The sequence below is a fragment of the Rhineura floridana genome, chromosome 3, assembly GCF_030035675.1.
Source record: "Rhineura floridana isolate rRhiFlo1 chromosome 3, rRhiFlo1.hap2, whole genome shotgun sequence".
In the NCBI taxonomy this organism is placed as follows: Eukaryota; Metazoa; Chordata; class Lepidosauria; order Squamata; family Rhineuridae; genus Rhineura; species Rhineura floridana.
Window position 1 is genome coordinate 19,547,568 of NC_084482.1, and position 22,340 is coordinate 19,569,907.

Below are 22,340 nucleotides of genomic sequence, written 5' to 3' on the forward strand. Positions count from 1 at the left end.
AGGAGACCAGACCTCCTCTCTGAGATATTGTATTGCCCTACAAATTTGTAAAAATACAAACACAATTTGGGTTGGTCTTTCACAGCCCAATCTGCTTCCTGCATAGCTTGGAAGAATTTGGTAACATCTGCCTCTGAGCATATGGTGAGTGGTGGTACATCAGCCATCTCCAATGATGGAGAATTACATTTTTGTATGCCTGTTGGTGTTCTTCTTACTTTGCTCCTTTCCTGTGTTACTACTGTTTCTACAGAGTATCTAACCTAGAAAATTGTATTTCTCTCATTATTCATCCTAGAAACCTGTATCAAATTTATTTGAAACCCTACCATCCCCAGAAGAGGGGTTTACTGTTAAACCACTCTGGCCACTGGAGCTCTGTCAGGGGAATAGGAATCTCCTAACAACTCTCAGCACCCTTCACAAACTACACTTCCCAGCATTCTTTGGGAGAAGCCATGACTGTATAAAGTGAAATAAATATCTGGTGTGGTGATTAGTCCAGCCAAGCAGCTGTGAGTCTGGCTTTTAGAACACTGACAGTTGGTTCTTACTGAGGATACCTGGTGCCATAATATACTTCAATGTTAAATTGCTTAAATTAATTAAAAATCAGCCAGGCATTTTTAAAACTTTTAAACTGCAGAAGATGAAGGTCAGAGTATGGAGCAAGGTCAGTAATAGGATTACGGGTATTCTGTGAATATGGCTGATTTTTAATTAATTTCAACAAATTATGAGACCACTGACAGAAAAAAGTCCAAAAGGGGTCTGGATTTTTTCTCTTGTTTTACACTTTGAACTCTTGATTCTCTCTGACTGTTTTGTGTATTGTGATGAAAACTTGGAGGGTTTTGAAGCAAATGTTTCTGTCCTCTTCTTCACCTGGCCACTCCAAGTTCTTTATGGCCACCCTGTTCTCTTATGAGGAAAATGCTTTGATTTAGAACCCTGCAGGGAAGGGACAAAGAAAAAGGAATAAAGAAAGAACACAATCATTGACAGTATCTTCATAGAGGCAGCAAACATCCCACTTGTGTCAGAGCTTGGCATAGACAACATCCATTTTGATGACTTCTCCCTCGACATAGATGCCATGATAACTGCAGTCCTCCGAATGTTCATGGAACTTGGAATGGTGCAGAAATTTAAAACTGACCATGAGACATTGTGTAGGTGGCTTTTGACAGTGAGGAAGAATTACCGAATGGACCTGTATCACGACTGGAGGCATGCTTTCAATGTGTGCCAGCTAATGTTTGCCATGTTAACTACGGCAGGATTTCAGGAGATTCTGACAGAAGTTGAAATGTTAGCTTTGATTGTGGGATGTCTGTCCATGATCTTGACCACAGAGGAACCAATAATGCCTTTCAGGCTAAGATTGGATCTGCTTTGGCTCAACTCTATGGGATGTCTGCTACTCTGCAGCACCATCATTTTAACCGTGCTGTCATGATTCTTCGGAGTGAGGTACAAAGCCAACAGAATAACCAACCTCTTCTTCTTTTGTAAATATAAACATCTAAAATAAACCTGATTTTTTCATCATTATAGCACATCTATTTGTCTCTTTCTCTGCTAATGTGCAGAAAAAGGATTCTGAGTTCTGGTCCAGATTCTTTTGATACATATGTCATTAGGTTGCTGTAAACTGCCCAGAGAGCTTCAGCTATGGGGCAGTATATAAATGTAATAAATAAATAAATAAATAAATGTTTTGTAACATTTTGTTTTGAAATGAGCTTATGGGAAGCTGCAGAATGGCATGAGGAATTTAACATGTGGAATGCGAAAAATCCATGCTGGCTATAGTATACAGCCACAAGAGTGGCTGTATAATAAAACTGGTGTGCATTGCATGCATGCATGCATTTAATTAGGATATTTTTAGCCTGCTGTATACTAATTCCATAGTATACATAGTATACTAATTCCATAGTATACAATTCAGTTAAAAACACAAACAGACCTAATACAATTAACAACATGCCCATCCTAAAAAGAAAACCTATGGAACTGTTGGAAGTGGGGCAAGAGCAACTCTTGTTTTGTTCTTTTGTTTGTGTTCCAGAAGGGAGATAGAGTTAGGGTCCCCCAGATGGCTAGGCTTGACTACTTTTACCTGTGATGCTCTGACTGACTTCCTTCTGTCGCACACTGATATGCTTAGGGAAGCTTATCTGCACCTCCTCCTTCCGCCCTTTCCTTCTTCTCTTCTCTGACAGAGAGAGAGGAGACATCCCTTTGTCTCTTCTCTCTCCTTCCTGAGCCATGAGGGCAACTCGCAAACCTGGGTGTTGCGCCTCCAGCTTAGTTAGTTAGTTAGAACTAGGGGTGCTTTCACACTGCACCTTGTGGATTATATTTGAGCTTTCACACGACATACTGAGTAGCTCCGGAACTCTGGTGGAATGTAGTGCAAGTATAGCGCTAATTTTGGCAATAAATGAGACCAGAAATAATCTGTTAGCAAGGCTGGAAACCCAGAAGATCCGTTAGCATGGCTGGGAACCCGGAGTTTATCGCTAGCTGCTGCCACTCACGTGACAGGCATCCCAGCATGCAGTGCATTCCCGCCCTTTAGTCGCACCGTTTTTTTTGTGTTTTTTTGCCTGATGAACATTGTACCGGAATTCCGGCATCAGTGCAGATAGCAGCAGCATTTCCTACACACACCCATCTTGGTACAACTAAAACAATTTAAAAAGTCAGATCCTAAAGGGAGAGGCCTTGCATGGCAACAGGACAAGATCTTAGACCTCCTACACAGTGGGGAACAGTGTACATGGGAGAGGGACAAAAACAAGCCATGTGAAAGACAATTGTGTGAAATGCTGCTATATCGGCTGAAAAAGTACTGTTCCTTATTGCAAGAGGTACTGCAGTGTGAAAGGGATTTTAGAAATCGGGACAGAAGCGCTAATTTTTTAATCCGTTAAACTAGTGCTATTAGCTCCATGTGTGAAAGCAGCCTAGGTATGCCTTTCCTATCTACTATGTATTTCTATAAATAAAGTAGCTTTTCTTATTTTACTAAGTCTTATGTCTCAGTGATCCTAATGCAGGGTAAAAGCCTGCCACTTAGGTAAATGCTCATACTGGCACACATGCATCTCAGACCGCTGATGATCTCTGCTCATTTATACAAATTTACATAACAGGAACCACCCAATTGTAGTGGCACACTACAATACTAGCATCCAACAATGGTCCAGGCAAAAAAGTAGGTCTTTACCTGGCACTAAAACAACAGAAGCATCAGCCCCAGTCGGGCTTCTAGGGGGCTTGCATCATTGGGAAAGGCACCACCACACAGAAGGCCCTGCCTTGGGTCACTACATAATGTACCTCCCCTGAAGATAGGACAAAGAGAAAAGTCTTCCACACTAGATTTAGGAACTGTACAGGCTAATGCAGAAACCTGAGTAATGTAGCTACAGGCTCTAAGTGTATGCTTCTCTGTATAACAACTTTTCTATAGCAATGGTTTATCACATAACAGAATGTCAGCTCACAAATATTAAGGCTGCAGTTCTGTTGTGCATTTCAGATATTCCAGTATATGTGTATGCTATGCTTCCTTGACATAGTCCAATTCATTTGTGTTAAGACTGCTTTGTGGAATACTGTTGCACAAAATACTGCATGCACACACAATTTTGCAAGCCTCTATTTTAACATTATGTTTTCCTTTTTTGGAAGATGCAGAATGTCAGCTAGAAGTGTTTATTCCCACTTTAAAAAAAAGGGGGGGGGAGAGAGATACCAACAAGGCTAATCTCCCTCACCATGACATTGCATACATTTTTGTTGTGCTTTATTTATTTATTTTTAAATCTTTGGTGGCTGTGTTCCTCCTCATATCAGTTTAAAAAAAGGAAAGAAATAAAAAAATGGAATGAAATTGGAACAGATGTTTTCCCCACATCAAGGCTCTGCACCTCCCCACATGCTGGCAGGATATGGTGCTGTTGCCATTGAAGAGAGACTTGCAAGTGTAAGTTCATGTAATGGCTACAGCATGGCTGATCCTGCATCAAGTGCTCTCACAGAAAGTGACTGTGTATTTATAGTTGCACATCAATAACAGGAAAGGCTGTTGCTAGGCTTTCTACCGCCCTAGATTAATTAAATGTAGCCACCCTGCCCTTATGTTCTATTGTATGCTGAGCAGCATAAAGAAGAGCTCAGAAAAAGGGCAACCAAAGTGATCAAGGGGCTGTAACCATATGAGGAATGGTTTCAGTAATACCTCAGTTAACAAAGTAGATGCATTCCTGGACGTTACTTCTTTTTAGGAACTTTGGTACCAGGCATAGGAATAACATGAAAAGAGTAGGGATAGGTTCCTACACCCACTCATAGGTGGTGGGGGCAGCTTCAGCAGAGGCTTTAAAGGGTGCCTATCCAGCACCCACCCCTCCCCCTCCCCCTCCTTCTCCTCCTCTGAATCATATTGGATCCTTTCCTCCCCAGCCCTGGCAAGAGAGCTCTTTAATGCAAAGCAAACACATAAGCTTATCAGTTTCATCCTAGCAAAGCAAAGACACAGGCTTGAAAGTTTATCCATAGCATAGCAAAGCTGGTTAGTTTCACTTTTAAAAAAAGCCTTCCTTAAAAGGAGTTTCTTTCCTGGAGGATTCCTTAACTAAGGTATTACTATACAACATTTGGGGCTTTTTAGCTTAGAAAAAAAGATGAATGAACGGCCATGATAGAGTAGGGTGGACACACGCTGTGTTGAAAAGAAAAAGAGGATACCAATTTGTCTAAAATCTGCATGTGTGAATTTATATGCATAGAATCAAAATTAGAAATAATTACTGTAATTTAAATAGAAAAACTTTTCAGCATGGGGGGAAGACCCCAGTGACTTTGTGTGCCTGCTCAGTCCACTGACCAGGTGCTGCTAACTGTTGATGGGCAACTCCAAGGACCCTCCTGCTCTCCCTTTTTTATGGTTTATCTTTAAACCAGACTTGGACTGGATAGCCTTCAAATAGAGGACACCTTCAAAAACTGTCCTCTGTAAAGGAGGACACATGGCCACCCTATGATAGAGGTTGGGATGGGGAGAATATCTGCTAAATCGGATTTAGTACTGGATTTTGACTTAATCCAACAGTCCACTGTCTTTTTGGACTGGCACTGATTTCTTGTGGTGTGTTGTGGGTGTCATCAACACTAATTTTTTAAAAAAAAATATCTCAGAATTTTACGTTATTATTTTCATAATTGGCTATTCTCTTAGCTGATGCATTCTTAACAGCAGTCTAGGTGATAACAATCACCATTTACATCTACCTCCCTCCAATGTACTCTTTGTTTTGTTAATTTCAGATTTCTTTAGGATTTTGTAAGGAAAAGAAATAAAACTACAAGGTAGTGGTCCTGCTGCTGCTGATAAAGTAATTCAGGAGGTCACACAAGCATGATATTTGCAGGGTTAAAATTTATCATACAAATACACACTTTTAATTAAAGAAAAAATAAGTGATTTTCAAATATAAAATAATAGTGACAAAATAGCAATAGCAATATTACTTTCTGCTTTTAAAACATAAAACTCTCAAAATTTTCATTATATAAATAGATAGAATAAATAAAATGCAATTTTTGGTAAAATGTATTTGTTACTTTACTTTTTTAAGATTAAAATTTAACAGGAAAAAAGAAGTTAAAATAAGCAGTAGTGGTTGACTTTTCAACAGTAAAAATCAAAAGTACTGCAGAACAAGAATAGTGAAAGGGGGAGAATAATTAAGCAGCACATCAGTTAGCCTGAGACAAGAGACAGACTCAATGGGTGATTATCTGCCTAATTGACATGTAAATAGGGAAAAAACCATGTGGAGCATCATAAGCATTTTCAAAAGCATTTTTGTTAAAAATTATATTATTTCTTTTTTTGCTTAAAAAAACCAGCAGATCAGCGATTGCAAAAGCAAACAAGAATAAAAAAAAAGGTGGGTCGGCAACAAAAGCTGGACTCTTGGAATCCAAGCGGATCGAAACTAGGCAGTGAACCTCGCACAGAGGTGTGTAAAATTATGCACAATCTGGAAAAAGTGGGTTGGGAGTTTCCCCCCCTCTCTCATGATACTGGAACCCCAGCTCATCCAATGACGCCAAAGGAAATACTTCTTCACACAATGCATAGTTAAACTTTGGAATTAACTCCCCAAAAATGTAATGACAGCTTTTAAAAGAAGATTAGACAATTAATGGAGACAAAGGCTATTAGTCGTGATGGCTAATGCCTCTGAATACTACTTGCTGGGAATCATAAGTGGAAAAATGCTTTTGATTATATCCAGTCTTTACTGAACATTCATTCCAATTTGTTTGTGGGGCAGTTATATGACAATGAACATTCATCCTGATTTGCTTGCAGGGTGCTTATATGTCTTCCCATTTATCATTTGTTCAGTCCACACTTTCCAATGCATTTTTAGTTTCAATGCATTTGCCTCTGTGGTTGCCTTTACCTTTGCTTTCAAGTTCCTCAGTGTTTGGCTTTCGCTGGACTAGAGAGACTTCTGAACGGTCCTAGCAAGGTTCTTGTTACATTAGTTGACATATCACTGACTTTCCATGGCAAGCATTTTTTTGCCTCAGGCACTAGAAGCAGCAAAACGTCTAGGCTAGGTCAGCCCAAGACATTTTGGTGCCTGGGGCAGAGTAGCAAATTGCATTCCCAACCCCACTTCAAGTGTACCCAAGTCACAATAGTTTGGTACGTGCAGCAGAAAATCCCACAAGCACCTGTCTCCCTTCCTGGCTGTAAAATAAACATAAATAAAATAATTTAACAATTTCCTGTCCTTCCATAACAACCCAGTATTAGCTGCCTGGGGCAGATGCCTCACTCTGCCTAATGGTAGGGCCGACCCCACTTCTAGGTAAGTAGTAGGGTAGGAAGGGGAAAAGAACATAGATCTGAATAAAACAACAGCATGAACAATTCAGGCTGTGTACACAGTACACATCATAGATTTATTGCACATTTAATTTTTTTATTTAACAAAATTTATATACCACTTGAATGTAGAGACTTCTAAGCGGTTTACAAAAAACATTTATCCATAAAACAGTTAAAAGCAAGTAATTAAAACATTTAAAACAATTAAAACAGTTTCTAACTAAAAAGATTAAAACAGATCAACATCTATCTAGCAAGGCTTGCCTAAACAGAAAAATTTAAGCAGGCATTGAAAAGAACACAGTGAAGGCACCTGCCTGATGTGAATAGGCAGGGAATTCCAAAGAGTAGGTGCTGCCACACTAAAATAATGATTTCTTACAAGTGCACATGGAACCAGGAGTATGATGTGGCACCTGTAACAGTGCCAGTTCCACAGATCAAAGAGCTCGAGTGGGCACATATGAGGTAAGGCGATCTCGCAAGTAAACTGGTCCCAAGCTGTAACACCTAGAACTGGGCCTGGTAACAAATTGGCAACCAGTGCTGATTTCTGAGCAGAGGTATTACATGCTGACATGGTCTCCCCCACCCCCAGTCAGCAATCTGGCTGTAGCATTCTGCACTAATTGCAGTTTCTGGGTCAAGTGCAAGGGAAGTCCCACATACAGTACATTGCAGCAATCCAGTCTTGGAGTCATCAGTGCCTGAACTACTGTGGCCAAGCTCTCTTCCAAAGAATCCTAGGTACTGTAGTTTGTTAAGGGTGGTAGGAATTGTAGCTCTGTGAGGGATAAACTACATTTCCCAGGATTCCTGGGGAAAATCATGTGCTTTAAATATATGGTGTCTATGCAGCCACTGTCCATTCTTGCAGAAAATGGTGCCATTTCCAACCTAGTAAGGATGCCAAGGTTTAAGAAGTGTTTGGCTCATAGGAAAGTGGGCTTCATCTAGCCTGTACTTATGATCTTGGGGGCTCCCTCAGTGTCAAAAGGTGTTCCAAATAGGGACCAGTAGAACATATGTGAGGTCTGGGTGCTTTTCCATGAGTTTCAGCCCAAACCTCCCCCTCTAGCTCCCTGCTGAGAAAATGACATTATTCTACATTCAACTCTGCCTGGTGCCACTCTATTCCCATCCCAAGAACACATTGGGAACTGAACAACATGAGGCACAAAGAAGACCATGGAAAGTCTCCAGGTAGGCAGGAGCAGCTACCACATTTCTACTGCAAGGTGAAAGCAACAAATTATGCGAACATGGAGACCCAGCCAACCTTTGCTCCTTCTAAGGAGGAGCCGATATCCTGGAAGCCTCCAGTTGTTGCTGAACTACAGCCATTATCAGCCCCAGCTAGTACAGACAATGGTCAGGGATGATGGGAGTTGTACTACAGCAATATCTGGAGGGCCACAGGTTCTCCACCCCTATTCTAAGGGTTCAGATGTACCTAGGTGCAGGCCTAGGGTAGGCGGACTCTGAGCAAGTCAATATAAAACCTTCTGCCCAGACTCCTGAGGCCGGTATAAATTGCCTCCATGAGACCAGACATGGAAGCCTGGCAAATATTACTCATTTTTTTCAGACCACAAATTACTAATACACATGTAGGCTAGTAACTTGTGGTTTTATTTTCAAGTTTGCTCTGTGCTGCCCCCCCATTTTTATTTCTGTATTTGTTTGTATTTCTGCATGTATATGCAAATAAAACTGGAACATAAAACTTGCCTTATATCAGGTGGGATCCAGAGCTTGGAAGTAACTAGTTACAAGTAACAAATTACTTGTAATTTATTACTTTTTTGAGTAATGAGTGGGTAACTTTATTACATTTTGCTGGTAATAGAACGAGTAGTAACTTCATTACTTTTTAGGAGTAATTGTAATGTTTCCAGCATTACTTTTGTGCATTACTTGGGGGGGGGAGCAGGGGAATTCTTCTGCTCCTCTGATTTGTGAATAAAAATCATGTGCTTCAAATTGGACTTCTGTGCAATATGTGTGTTGGGGTTTCATCATTGCTGGGGTTGGGGTGGGGGGATGTGAGATTGTTATGCCATTCTGTTAATCTTATGGATAATAAACTTTATTCTACTACCCTCTGTGTGTGTGCTTATTTTTAATGTTGTTTTAGGCTACTTAGATGTGCAGCAGCCAAGGCCAGCACTTTGTACATGTTTTTTTTAAAGTAACTGAAATGTAACTGTGATTACTTTTGAGAAAAAGTAATCGGTTACTTTCAGAGCAATTGTAATTGTAACGGCAATTACTACTTTTTGGGCCATGTAACTGTAACTGTAATTTATTACTTTTTAAAAGTAATCTTCCAAGCTCTGCTGGGATCACTGGTCCACCTATCTCAATACCATCCACAATGACTGGCAGCAGCTCCGTGGGTTTTCAGAAAGGGGCATTCCCAGCCCTATGTGGCGATGCTGAGGATTAAACCCAGGACCTTCTGCATGCAAAGCAGATGCTCCCCCACTGAGCTACAGCCCTCCTTTATGTAGGCTCGTACATCTGGTCCAAGCATACAGGAGACCATGGCCTAAGGGTTGCTGGATGTCCCCTATTTTTAGGCATTGCAGACTTGTTTTTTGGACAGAGGAAGCTTTTGCCAAATGCCAATAATGCAAGGAACATAATGCAGATATCTGCCAAGTGCTCCTATTGCTGCTGCTGCTGCTGCTGCCACCTCCAGTCACACATATGCTGCAGGCAGAGAGGGGTTGGTTGAAGAGACAGCTAAAGAAAAGACAAGAGGAGAATGTAGCTGAACTGATGGAGGGCCCAGGAGTGGGAGATGTTGGATCTCAAACGAGGGGGAAAGGTCCGTTTCTCTTTCCCTCACACTTCTGGAATCAGGACGCTCAAATATCTAGGGCTGGCTCCATTCTTAAGGCCTATATTTTTATCCAGGAACTTCATATCTCACAAAATATCTTTTTTCAGAACCTTCCTGTTCCATAGTCCATAAAACAGAGATGGAAAAGCTGTGGCTTTCCAGATGTTGCTGGACTACACTTTCCATCATCCCTGATCACTGGCCATGCTGGTTGTGGCTGATGGGAGTTAAGAATCCAACAACATTTGCAGGGCCACAAGTTCCTCATCCTTGCCATTTAAAGTGCTTCATCATGATTCACTTTTCAGTCTGAATTTTACATCTCAAATTTTACATCTTGAGGTTTGTGATTATGCATGCTTGGTGTGCAAGACCTCTGTCTGAACTACTGTCAGGGATTTATGTAACTTGTTTGTATGTTAATATGTGGGAATTCACTGAAGGGTGCACAGAAGGATGTACTATGTGTGCATGATTCACTAAAGGTTAAAATACATTGCTACAAGCACCCTTGAGAGAGAGAGAGAGAGATTTATATATATATATTTATTGCAGCCGATGGCCAATACAAAATCATCATACAGTTAAAACCATTTTTTAAAACAAATTAAAACCAGTGTCGATACTCTTTATATGGACTTTTGATTTAGCAGTGTTCACGAATTATAATTGCTGTGGCGCAGAACTTAGCAACAATGTATGTAATGTGAGGGTGGCGATCTTGCAGTAAATGTCTTGTATAGTATAATAAGTCGCGGCCAGGTATCGATTGAATGATAGGAGTAATGCTGCAAATGCGGATATCTTGGTAGAAAGTACAGTATAAAAGGACATGGGATATTGTCTCAGTTTCTCCAGTTCCGCATGGGCACAGCCTATCCGAGCGCGGGACCCCACGAAACCTACCCTCAAGTAAAGCTGACGGCATCATGTTGAATCTTGCCATGGTAAAAGCTCTTCTATATCTGGCAATAAGGTTACTAAGGTATTGAGCAGGGGCAAAGCCCCTGGAAAAGGTGATGGTATCGAGCTTGCTAGATGACAAAGATAGTTGGGTTTGCAGTTCTATGTCTATTTTTAAAGATACAGAAGACCTCTTGGTTGCCAGGCCTGGCCTCCAAGAGGTCTTCTGTATCTTTAAAAGTTGTGCAGGGGGAAGGGAGAATTCCACCTTGTGGTTTTTCTCATTACAGTGTTGCAAGAACACCTGCACTTGGCTGACTTTCTCTTCTCCTAAAGATACAGGATCAGTCTCAGGCCAGGAACCTGGCAACCCTATTTGAGAGCATACTGTTGTTTCTGGGGAATCAATGCCAGTTTATAGACAAGCACTGACATCTCATTGTATATACATGCTCCTCCATACTCAATAAGTAAACAAGCATGTTTTTATTTATTGTTTTAAAAGCATAGTCCTCACAAGGAATCTGATCCTGCAAAAGACTGTCATTTAAAGTAGCGGGGAGCATTAAACTCTACCATCATTGATATGACTCTTCACACTTTCTGAAACGGATGGAGGTATTCCCCTCACCCATGTATCCTTTCTGAATTGATGTGCTATGATGGATAGTGTGAACAGGCTTTAATGGCCACATGTAAAAGCTTCATGTTGATTTCAGTGGGAGGCAAGTAGGACAAACTTAGACAGCAATGCAATACTCATTTACCTGGGAGTAAGCCCTTTTAACTTAATGCACCTTACTTCTAAATAGGCATGTATAGGATTGCACTGTTAGTTTTGATCCAACATTTACACAGAACTGTGGTCCAATGACTAAAGTCTTAGTAATAATCATAACAGCTCTATAGTACTGTCCAATAAAATGTATTTGACAATTCTTCTCTAATTTATTATACCATGAATTCAAATTATAATTCACTTATGGACCCTGCAGGAAAGTCAGACTTTCAGACCCAATTCTACTTCTGTAAAATGGGAACAAATATTGACCTACCTCCAACAGATAAGGATTATTTCCCCTATCTGAGCCATAAAGATGGGATGGTGGTAGTGATTATTTATTTACTTATTCATTTTATTTATGGATCACTTCCCATTGGGCATCCCGAAGCAATTTATACATCTCGATGCAGTCATTTGTAAAGGGTGACCTTCTTTGTGTGTTCAGAGATACTCCTGCTTTACGCCTCTTCCCTTTCCATCCTGCCAGTGCAGTGCTGCTCAGTGATATTTTCTGGGGGTGGGAAGCGTGACCACAGGTGGGCCTGGCCCACTGCCCAGGCCTCGGACGCTTGGTGACACCAGAGCCTCCAGCTTGCTGTTCCAACCCTGCAATTAGGACAGATCCTAGCTCAACCACAGCCCAAAATTACCGCGGGGGCCTCTCGTCTGGGGAGCCCACAGCAGATACGTCACCTACGGGCCTCAGCAGCTTCCTACAGCTGTGGAGAGCAGCATGATTGCTGCAAAAGTTCTGTACCCCACTCCTCCTCTCACAGCCAGACTCCCCACCACTTTTGCTCCCCCTATAAATAGTCTTGCCAAATTTAATTAAAATATACACACTCCTTCTCTGCCCCAAACAGTGCCCCCTTGGGGAACTGAAGTAGGTGTGGTGTTTGTGCTCAGCTTGTCCCTGGCTTGGCTGTCTCTTTGCTACAGAAAACAAACAGCACAGATCTGGGCCCCAGCATGGGAGCCTTAGGATGAGGTGTCATTTCTGTGGTGAGACAGTTGGGGGCATCCAGATGTGAAACCACCATTGGCTGCATATTGCAGACAAGTGCCCCTGGGAGCAGCTGAGTCAGGGCAAAGGAGTCACCCACCCCCCTTATCCACCCCATGACACAAACCTTACATTCTGCTTCCAATTTGTGATGGGGGCCAGCTGACTTCTGAGCTCCCATCAATCATCCTCTCTCCTTGAAGGGCAGAGGGTTCAAGTCACATTGTAGGAAGCCCAAATTGGGGGACGGGGGGCGGGAGAGAAAGAAATAGGCAGTAGGTAATATCCCTTATAACCGGCAATTGCTACCTCAACTACTTACCTCACATGTGCCAAGGACTTGAATATGAAGGAAGGAATTTCCCTATGGCCAGTGTGTGACTAGGGGTGGACTTGGAAGGCCGGGCAGGAAGTGGAAGCAGCCCTGCTTAACTGTATTAGTTTCACCCCTAGCAACTACGATAGGCCCTGGCTGCTGCCTTCTGCTCTTAGCTCTGACAAACTGCATGCTGCTGGTTGTGAGGCGTCCTTCCCTGACTCTCCCTGTCAGGTTCCTACCTGCGCGTGGCTACTGCCTGTCACTAGGCACCACCAGGGACTCCACCAGTCCGGACTGTCCTTTATTTTATTTTTTCTCTCCCCGCTCTAGCACAGATCTCAACAGATCCCCCTGCTAGGCAACCACCAGTCACGTCCTAATACTAGTATTCCCAGAGACTCTGAATACTGGTATTGTTATTCTCTTCACCGCTGCCACCATTTGTTACAGTTTCCCTTCAGCCTTGGTCATTACCTTACCCTCCCTTCTGGTCTGTGAAACCCCAGCCAAGGATCAGGCCTTTGGTAAACCAAATTAAGTATTTATTAAATATAACCAAGATAACCAAGATAACAAGATTAACAAGATTTCTTCTTAAGGCACATAAGCATATGGTTTTACTCAATACTAATCCGAACTCCACCCCCCTCCTTCTCCACTCTCTCCTGGCAAACAACTCTCTAAACCCTACCAAGCAACCCACTCAGTTCACCTCATCCACCACCACCACCTTCCAGATTCCACTCTCTCTTCCTTTTATACGTTCAGCCATTTTAAACACTCAGCCAATCATCTAGCATTCTACTGCCCATTCACTCCCCCTCCTCTTTCACTCCACTTACCATGTATCTTCTAAACAACCAACACTTACCATACATACATTAATATAGGAACATCACACTGGTGTCCTAGGAAAGGGTCTGCACCTCAGTGGCACAGCACCCTGGACTAGAATTTTAGTCCCTATATGATCACCATGCCCTCTGATCTTATACCATACTTCTGACAGGAATTTATTGTGGAATCTGTACTGCACATACATGCAAGTGTTTGTTTTTTTTACACCATCTACAACATAGTCATCATCAAAATGCGAGCCTGTAGTTTTTCTTCATTTAATCTGGGTTTACCTGTTCCACAGAAAACCCAATAACTAAAAATAACCCATTATATTTCTGCAGTCACTGCTGGTGTGGAAGCTTGTTAGTCAAGTTTTTTTAATGGGCTGTTTGTTTGATGGATGGTTTGTAGTGTGTTGTGATGTTGTGGTGGGTAGCTTCTGTTGCCACACCCCTGCTTCGTTTGCTCCTCACCTGAGCACAAACTAGCCATTTTCTTCCTGGCAGCCCAAATGATATGACCATGCCTATTTCTACCAATTGCCACCTGCAGAAGGCATGTTTGAATTTCAACAATCCAGGTAGGAGGAGCTGTTCTCTCAAGATCTCCACAACATATATGCAGTAATCACATACATCAGTCTTTAAAAAAAAAATTAAATTGCACAAGACCTTTTTATCACTCTTGTGCAAGCCTTAGTCATGGAAATAACAGTCTTGTGTGAGACCTCAATGTTAAAAGAGTTACAATAAAACAAAACAAAATGGAAATAGGTTTTGCCCCTCCACCAGAAGCACAAGCCTCCAGTTTGCCTCTTGTGAAACATGGTAACTAAGGTTGGTAACGTTTGCTTTTGCACTTCCTGGGATATTTTTTAAAGGTGTGCATGTGCATGAAGGGTGGGGGAGGGATTAAAAAAATCCATAGGATATATTCCATCAAGTTCTGCCCACTGGTGTGAATGGTAAGCAACAGAGTAGCTATAAATATTTTTGTGAGCAACAACAAGAAAAATGGGACTATGTGGATACTCGTGTGCCAATTACACACACAGAAAAATTAGGCCTGAATGACCCATTTACAAAATAATGCCCTTGTCTGGAAATACCATATCCTATCTTGCACAAAAGCAGTCTTGAAACTGCCTCCAATTTTTTTTACCTTATGTTTTTTGTTATTATGAGTCAATAGAACATCCAGCTCATTCTGTCATAAGGACTGAGGTGACTCCGGGCTCCAGCAGACATCCTTTTTATTGTGTATTCATGATTATTTGCACTCATGATGATATTGAGGCAGTTATACACTATCCACTTTCAATGCTGTTTGTGCCTGCAAAAGTTTCTTCTCTCTTTTTTAAAGATCTGGACGACAGATGGCCAAGACCATACAGCAGGGGTGGGGAACCTGTGTGGCCCTCCAGTTGTTGTTGGGACTCCAACTCCCATCAGCCCCAAAAAGTATGGCCAATGCTCAGTGATGATAGGAGTTGGAGTCCAACAGCATATGGGCCACAGGTTTCCCACCCCTGCTATAGAGGAAGACTTTGCACCATTCCACAGGCAAGTAGAACTTCCATCACTTTCCCAGTGCCACCCTACTAAATAATTTCTGCTGGACGTAGCACTGCCACTCCCTCATCACCACTAGTGTCTCAACATAGTTGCACACCACTCTTGGAAACTGTTTCCAGCTCTTTCCTTTTAAGAAGAGGCTGTCCTGTACAACAACCAAGGTGTGAAAAAGGGCAGGTATAGACCACATGACTAAGAGAAGTGTATGGATGCCCATGCACTACTTCTGCATTTTAGATACACTGCAGTAATGTGTTGTGTGTGGCAGCAGTGTGTGCGCATGCGTGCACTCGTGAATATATTATAAAGCATATGTTTTTAGCTCCTCTGTATAAACAAAATGGTTGGGGTATGTTATGGGGATCATTTTAGCTCATTACTTATAGCTCATTGCTTTACAGTGGGTCTAGGCAAGTGGTTCCCAAACTTGTTTCCCCGTGGATCCCACTGAAAATTGCTGAGGGCCTTGGAAGACCATTTAATGATTTTTCTGCCTGTAGTGCACCGTGCTAGATGCTATATGCTTTTTTAATTGGGTTTTTACGGACACGTTGTGAACTCACAGACCACTGGTGGTCCACACACCACACTTTGGGAACCCTGCCTTGGTCTACGCACATTGGAGTCTGGATTGTAACCCTGCTGCTTGGACCTCCTATGGCCTCCACTGCTAGGGTTGCCATATTCCAGTTCCACAAATCCGGGCAGGCTAATTTGCATATTATTTGCATATTATGCATATTATTTGCATATTGATATTTGGATTGTTCAGTTGTTTTCTTTTTGTGACTAGGAATTACCACCAAAAACTTGGGAAAGATGTGAGAAATCTTTTTTTTAAAAAGCAACATTTTCAGCCTTAAATGCCTAGACTAGTTTCCAACACTATGGAATATTTATTGATTGATTAAGAGGATTTATATCCTGCCCTTCTGCTGTTAAAAACAGAGCTCAGCACAGCTTACAAATATAATAAAAACAATAAAAATACACAATCAATATAAAAACATAATAAAAACACAAAATAGCAACAAACTTAAAGTCAGGGCAGCAGTATGGTTAACCATTACATATACGATATATTTCAGAGATGTGGTGGGTGGAGAAAAACAAGAAGCCAAAATGTTAGGAAAAGGAGTCTTTCACACCACATGCTCAGTTCTAAATACTGTTGCAGCAAGTTTTACAAGTTCCTCCAATATTCCACTGGTGCAGGCACTCAGACATTCAAAGTATCTGTATGTTTCTTAGGTTTTATCAAAGCAGAGCTTTGTTTAACTCAAAATAATGATAATAAATAATAATAAAATTTTATTTGTGAGTCGCCTATCTGGCCGAATTAACGGCCACTGTAGGTGACGTACATGTACACGATAAAATACAATAAAAACCAATAAAAACCACCAACAATAATTAATATACCAATATTAAAAGCAACCCACCCCAGAGATCCCATAGGCCTGCCTGAACAGCCAGGTCTTCAAGGCCCGGCGGAAACCTATCAGGGAAGGGGCATGGCAAAGGTCAAAAGGAAGGGAATTCCAGAGGGTGGGGGCCACAATCGAAAATGTCCGCTCTCTGGTCCACACCAGCCTCGCTATCTTAACTGGTGGGACCGAGAGAAGGTCTTGCGTGGCTGATCTTGTCAGGCGGCATAATTGGTGATGTTGGAGGCACTCCTTCAGATAAACTGGGCCGAAACCGTATAGGGCTTTGAAGGTCAATACCAGCACCTTGAATTGGGCCCGGTAAACAACTGGTAGCCAGTGTAGATCTACTAACACCGGAGTGATATGATCACGGCGACGGCTGTTCTTAATTAAGCGCACCGCCGCATTCTGTATCAGTTGTAATTTCCGGACTGTTTTCAAGGGTAACCCCACGTAGAGCGCATTACAGTAGTCTAAGCGAGAGGAGACCAGGGCATGTATCACCCGTGGGAGCAGATGGGCAGGAAGGTAGGGTTGCAGTCTCCTTATCAGATGTAATTGATACCAAGCTGCCTGGCTCACTGCCGAGATCTGAGCCTCCATGGACAGCTGGGAGTCAAGAATGACCCCGAGGCTGCGGACCTGGTCTTTTAGGGGCAATTTTACCCCATTGAACACCAGGTCTATGTCCCCCAGCCTGCCCCTGTCTCCCACGAGCAATACCTCAGTCTTGTCGGGATTTAGCTTCAGCCTATTCCTTCCCATCCATCCACTTATGGATTCCAGGCACTTGGAAATGGTGTCCACAGCCAACTCTGGTGAGGACTTAAACGAGAGATAGAGCTGAGTGTCATCCGCATATTGGTGACACCGCAGCCCGAATCTCCTGATGATGGCCCCCAGCGGCTTTACATAGATGTTGAATAGCATGGGGGAGAGGATAGAATCCTGTGGCACTCCACAATTGAGAGGCCAAGGGTCTGAAACCTCATCCCCTAATGCCACCCGTTGGTGCCTGTCTGAGAGATAGGAATGGAACCACCGTAAAACAGTGCCCCCTATTCCTAATCCCTCCAGGTGATCTAAAAGGATACCATGGTCAACGGTATCGAAAGCCGCTGAGAGATCCAGGAGGACGAGGAAGGTGGATTCTCCCCTATCCAGCGCCCTCCTCATATCATCCACCAGGGCGACCAAGGCTGTTTCAGTTCCATGTCCAGTCCTGAAGCCCGATTGGAATGGATCTAGATAATCTGCTTCATCCAAGTGTGTTTGTAACTGTTTGGCCACCACTCGCTCAATCAACTTGCCCAGGAATGGTAAATTAGAGACTGGGCGGAAGTTATTCAACTCTTGGGGATCCAAGGAGGGCTTTTTCAAGATGGGCTTTATGACTGCCTCCTTGAAGGCCAATGGCATTGCACCCTCTTCCAAGGATGCATTTACTATTGCCTCGATCCCTCTGCTCAGCCTCTCTTTGCAGTTCATAATGAGCCACGAGGGGCAAGGATCCAACAAGCAGGTGGTTGGCTTCACAGTAGAAAGCACCTTGTCCACTTCCTCAGAGGGAAGAGGCTGAAACCGATCCCAGCGTACCGGAATGCAACTGGCCGTCTCTGGCTCACTTCCTGTATCCACGGCGCACGGAATCATGCTCTTCAGGCGCTCGATTTTATCGGCAAAGTGTTTAGCAAATATGTCGCAGGAGGCTTTAGAATGCTCCATGGGTTCCTGAACAACTGGACCGACCAGCTTTCGGACCACTTGGAACAACCTCCTGGGACAACACTCTGCAGACGCAATAGAGGCAGCAAAGAATTCCTTCTTTGTTGCCCCTGTTGCCACCTGGTAGGCAGCTATTGCTGCTCTAACCAGTGTCCGATCATCTTCAGAGCGCGATTTCCGCCACCGGCGCTCTAGAATTTCTTCTCCCTTTGATCAACCACATCTACACAGGTTCCACCTCCATACTCAAAATGAAACTGGGCCTGGAAGTGTGCAACAAACCCACACATACCTTGCTAATTAGATTACCAATGCCAGGATGTCTGTCTTATTGACTACTCTCCTGCTCCCTCCCCCCACCGGGCATCATGAAAGACCCAGTCCTGGGCTCAGAAAGAAAATAAATATCTGGTCCTCTTCAAAGTACTGATAAGCCTCTTGTTTTAATTAAAATAATAATTATAAATTCTTGCTCTTATCACTAATGGGAGTTAATTACCTTGCATATGCTGTTGTTGTTTCTATGGCTGTAACGGAGTGAGGTTAAAGATAAGTGAAATGCAAACAGGAAAAAAACAACACAAAAGGCAGTAACACTTTCCTAAATGTAATACCATACCAACCACAACAAGATTCCTATGAGTAAGGCAGAAAACTCAGCATCCCACAACCACTCAGGATTCATAACCAAAAACCCAAACTAAAAAAATCCTAGCAGCCAGTCAGCCAAGGTCACAGAAATCCCCATGCAGCACAACCCGACCTGGGGACTGCAGTTAATGCAGAATGCTGCAGCACAATTGCTGACATGAGTGAGATCCTATCAGCACATAATACCTCTGCTCTGAAATCTGCATTGGTTGCTGATTTGCTACCAGGCCAAGTTCAAGCTGTGCTTTCCATGTTATGGGTGCCACATAGTACTTGTTCTGCTCTTGTAAGAAATCAGTCCTGTAAAGTGGCAGCGCCTACGCTTTGGAACTCCTTGCCTATTGACATTAGGCAGACGCCTCTTTTCAGCACCTGCTAAAATCAGTTTTCTTGAGGCAAGCCTCTCCAGGCATGTGGAAGCTATTGTGTTTTTAAATCTGTTTTTAACTCATTGTTTGTTTTATTACTTTGAATGTTTTTAAGCATCTGTCCTTAATGCTTTTGCCAATAATTTTATTGTTTTAATTCTTTCTGTAAACCGCTTTGAGATTTTTTACAATAAAGCGGTATATAAATGTTGTAAATAAAAATACATAAATAAATGTTGGAGTCACTGTGGCCCTTGAGTCTCAAGGAATCTGCCTTATACTGATTCAGGCCATTTCGTACCATGATTTCTTAAATCCAATACCATACCAACCACAACAAGATTCCTATGAGTAAGGCAGAAAACTAAGCATCTCACAACCAGTCAGGATTCCTAACCAAAAACCAAAAATATGACAAATGAAGAAATATTTATATAAGCATGACTATCAAATATATTTATTATTGACACAAACTGTAAAGATATTTATAGTGCAATCCTAGGTTTATTTATTCAGAAGCAAGTCCCAGTGTATTCAGTGGGGCTTACTCAAACAGGGACAGAAATGCAACCTCAAGTGATAAGCTACTTCATTCACACAACCCAAAATTCCGAATCATGCCACTTTACACTGTATTGCAACTGTTTATACTTGTTTTTATGGTTATTGGATTTTAAATGGCTTTATTTCTTGTTGTGAGCTGCTTTGGTTTCCAACCCTACCTCACAGGGTTGTTGGAAACACTCCATAGACGTACACGCACACACTGCAGATGTATAAATACATACAGCCCATATAATAGTTTATTGTCAAACCAGTTGGTCATTGCAGAAAAATCAGTATTAGTTTTAAAAAAATCAGTATTAGTTTCCTACAGAATAAAAATTGTAATACCTAAGTAAGCCCTGCCTACTTGCTTTAAAATAGGACTGGAGGGGGGGACAGAAAAGGTTAGAACACAAACACAATTCTTTTTTACATTCACTCCAAAGTCCCATTGATTTTCAGCACATTCATAACCATGTCTACTCAAAAGTAAGTCCTATTGAATTCAATGGGATTTACTCTGGGCATATGGGATTAACATTGCTTTTACAAAAGCAAGTATTGGGAAGGTTTTCAAAACACTGCCCAGGATCTGACTCCTGCAGACAAGAGGAAAAAAACCTGAAATGTATATACTTACCCAATTTATGAGCTTTTCAGATAAACAGGGGGGGAAACCACCATTTTCTGGCATTGCAATGACGTTTTCTAGACGCTGCCTCAGGTCAATCAAACTGAAACACAACCCTGGCTTCACTGATTGGCTGCAATCCTAAATGGGCGGGGTTAAAGCTACAAAGTGCTATACAGTACTGTTTAAAGAAAGATTTAATAGTCGGGGGGCGGCTGACGTTTTTATGTACATCTCGAGAACCGGACCACCTAGAAACTTAATTTTTTTTTTTAATTAAAGCTGAGAATCTGGGCCACTTAAGGGACTAACCGGGCACAGGGTGGCATACAAAGAATCTGGGTAAAACCCTGCTAACCGGGCAATATGGCAACCCTATCCACTGCCTCCATGATGTAATCAGAGCTTCCTTTCCTCTGCAACTCAGTCTCTCTCAGTCCACCCCTTTTGGGTGTGTGTGTGGGAGGCAGAACTGCTATGTTTTCAATTTTCAAAGCTGGAAAGTATTTTCATAATTCATATTCATGAGTATTCATATACACATGAATAGGAAACAAATGTAATGATTAGGATGATCAACCAATTATGTAATTTTTGCAGCCCAGTCCAATGACTGTTTACTGTCATCGAGTTCAATAGAAGTTACTCTCAAACTGTTTTTTAGTGGGATAAGACCCCATGCAGCAGGACATTTGCCTTGAGGGCAGAGATGTAGTTGCCTGGGGTCACGGGGGGTTGTAGATCCACTACTGTTTTGGGATCAGGGCCCCAGCCAAGTTCCTATAGCATGAAAAGGAAGAGTGTTAGCCACTGAGAACAGTCCTTGTCCTTTTGTACTGACTGCAGCCAGCCAGTGAAGAAGGTGAGTCAGAAACTGAGAAGACTCTTCTCAGTACCTAACACACAGTCTCCCCTTTCATGCTAATTGGCTCTTGGGAGGTCTGTTGTAGTGGAGTGTGGATGTGTGAGAAGACAGGGAGAGCAAGGGAGACAAGGGAGAGAGGGAATAGCTGTAAGGGGGTGTGGCATGACTACCATGAAGGAACCCTGCACTTTGAATTTGCCACTACGCTATTGCTTGAGGGGTGACATACAGGAATAAAGGTTGGCATGCATGCTCAGGAAATAATTATATGATCAAGCTCAAGTTCCAAATTTTCAGCAGGGCCAGGAGCAAGCAAGTCTCACTGTGCTGTACCAGCTATTCAGTCAGTTAAAGCTTGAAGTCTTTCTGAGTGCAAATTATATATAAAGCTTTGAGGGTGTGTATGCATGTGTGTGTAAGCGTATACAAGCATGTAGAGATGGGGACTGAGAAAAAATAGGCCAGTGTGTGATGTACAGGCATGCATGATGAAAAGGCATGCTTGTGAATGTGTTTCAAGCAGGCATGCGAACACATAAATGGATGTAGTTCTTTTAGGCCGAACATTGTGGCCTTCCCTCACACTCCTTGCCTGCAGGCCGCAAACACCACAGGTCCTGGCACAGCACAGACCACCCAGTGATTGGAAGAGAGGTGGGTGGGCAGGTTGCCCAAAGCCTCCCCCACCTCGGAAGCTTTGCTGTCATCCTTGTGGCTTTGGCACTGGGCTCAGCAACCTCGACCTCCCTGCTCACTTGTAGGGCTGCTTGGGGAGGAAATCTAACAGGAGAAGGGGGGCATGTAGTCAGTTGGGATGGCTGGGTCTAGCCAAGGCCTCCACCTCAGTACTTCCTGGGTTGGCAGCCCTGCTGTCTGTGGCTGGGTCACTGGGGGAACAGGAAGTCTCTCCTCCCGGCCTTATAGGACA

General features: G+C 42.6%; 1 long non-coding RNA gene across 1 annotated transcript in view; it reads right to left on the minus strand.

Annotated features, from left to right (window-relative positions):
* Positions 1-22,340, minus strand: part of LOC133379474 (uncharacterized) — a 28,522-nt gene that overhangs the window by 4,410 nt on the left and 1,772 nt on the right. The gene's annotated exons all lie outside the window — the stretch shown is intronic.